The sequence below is a fragment of the Mus musculus genome, chromosome 12 (genome assembly GCF_000001635.26).
Source record: "Mus musculus strain C57BL/6J chromosome 12, GRCm38.p6 C57BL/6J".
Lineage (NCBI taxonomy): Eukaryota > Metazoa > Chordata > Mammalia > Rodentia > Muridae > Mus > Mus musculus.
In genome coordinates, this window is record NC_000078.6 from 9,642,036 (window position 1) to 9,644,030 (window position 1,995).

General features: G+C 41.6%; 1 non-coding gene across 1 annotated transcript; it reads right to left on the reverse strand.

Moving 5' to 3' along the window:
* Positions 1-1,654: 1,654 nt before the first annotated feature.
* Gm23979 lies at positions 1,655-1,782 on the reverse strand. The gene has a single exon (XR_003950362.1). It is a non-coding gene; the product is annotated as a small nucleolar RNA SNORA17 (small nucleolar RNA).
* Positions 1,783-1,995: the final 213 nt, after the last annotated feature.

Consider the following 1,995-nt stretch of genomic DNA (forward strand, 5'->3'; position numbering starts at 1 on the left):
GTTTCCTGCTTCCCTAATGCTGTCTCTGGTCCGTCCTCTAGGAGACTTTAGGGGTGTCCGCTGACTCCATGCCCAAGGTGACTTTGTGCTGGTGCTGACTGGAAGGGCAATAGATTTTTTAAATTAATTAATTAATTATTTTTTATTTTTTTGGCATGTTGAAGCACACATGCATCTCTGGAATGAAGTCAGCTTGATCATGGTAGATTATCTTTATAATGTTTTTTGATTTAATTTGTATGCATTTTATTGAATATTTTTGCAATAATGTTCATAAAGGAAATTGGTCTGAAATCTCTTTCTTTTTGGGTCTTTGTGTGGTTTAGGTATCAGGGTTACTGTCATCTCATAGAATGAATTTGGCAAGGTTCCTTCACTTTCTATTTTGGAATAGTTTGAGGAGTGTTAGTGTTAACTCTTTTTTGAAGGTCTGGTAGAATTCCGTACTAAAACCATCTGTCCCTGGGGCCTTTGATTTGGAAATTTTAATGACTGTTTCTATTTCCTTAGGTATTATAGGTCTACTTAAATTGTTTATCTGATCTTGATTTAATTTTGGTAAGTGGTAGCTATGAAGACAATTGTTCATTCCTTTTAAGTTCTCAAATTTTGTGGAGTATGAGGAATACATTTTTTTAAAATACATTTTATTGGTGCTTTGGGAATTTTATATCAGGAACCCCAGGCCCACTCATATTTCCTTCCTCTTGTATTCACCCTCTACCCTTACAACCTCCCCATAACCAAGAAAATATCTTGTTGTGGAAGTTGTAGTATGTTACATTTCAACTCACAGTATTCCCTTTTGTATACACTTCTTTGCTTGCAGATGTTGATTGCAATGACTCTGTTTGGTATGAGACCTCTGGATTTTTCTGCTCCACCAATACTGAAACCTCACTAGCACTCTTTTTGGATATCCTATTGTTTCTCTGTGTCTTTGAAATCCTGCTGTTTTAAATCTGTAAGACCAACCCCTTCATGCTCTCTAGCAGTTAATTTATGGTTTATATGTTGGGTTGCTCCAATTCAAAGCCCCAGTTCTGGACCTGAGAGGTATCTAAGATGGTCAGCCCACCAGCTCTTCTACTCTTACTACCTTGGGTCCAGGCTCACTGGCAATCACTCCAACCAGGGCCAGCTCTACTCTGCTGCCTAGGTGAAGTACAGGTCCTGCTCTTCCAAATGAGGGCCATGGCCATTTCTACTACTCTTATGACCTCAGGGACAACACTTCTGCATGACATAGAAGCTGAGAGCAAAAGGGAGCAAAAGGATTTCTCCCTTGCCATTGCCATGGCCCAGCAGACGTGAGGCAGTGCTGGATTTTCTACACTCAGGTGAAGTGCAGGGTCTACTATTCCAAGTGCTTTGGCAGGTAAGAAGCAGGGCCAGCTCTCTAGCCCTGATAACTTTGGGGTGAGATAGCTTGCCTGCTACAGTTGGCAATGGATGAGGGGAGCATATCTTCCTTGCCAGTGCTAACACCCACAGGCCCACAAGAGGCAGAGCTGGCCCTTGCACACTCCCACCTTCTGGGCAGACTCACCTGTGCCCCTAGAACCAGGGTCAGGTGCAGGGCTCATTCTCTTGAGTGTTGCAGCCCACCCAGGCTCTTATCTGGTGAGTCTTAGGCTCCCCCTTTCTTTAAGAGTATATTAGTCTACTAATCATTCAGATATTCATAGGTCAAAACACTGAGCACAGACATAGCCTCTCTCCTTTCAGCCACCTACTGACTGACACACATGTGACACATACTGCAGAGCCTCCAGGGGCAGGGAGTTGAGATTTTTAAAAGTAAGACCTAATGATTCTTTGAGTTTTCTCAGTGTCTGTTGTTATGTCCTCTCTTTATTTTCTGATGTTGTTAATTTGGATATGCTCTCTCTGTCCTTTAGCAAGTTTGGCTAAGGTTTGTCTACCTTATTGATTTTTTTTTCAAAGAACCAACTCTATTTCCTTGATTCTTTGGATTATCCACTTTGTTTTGAT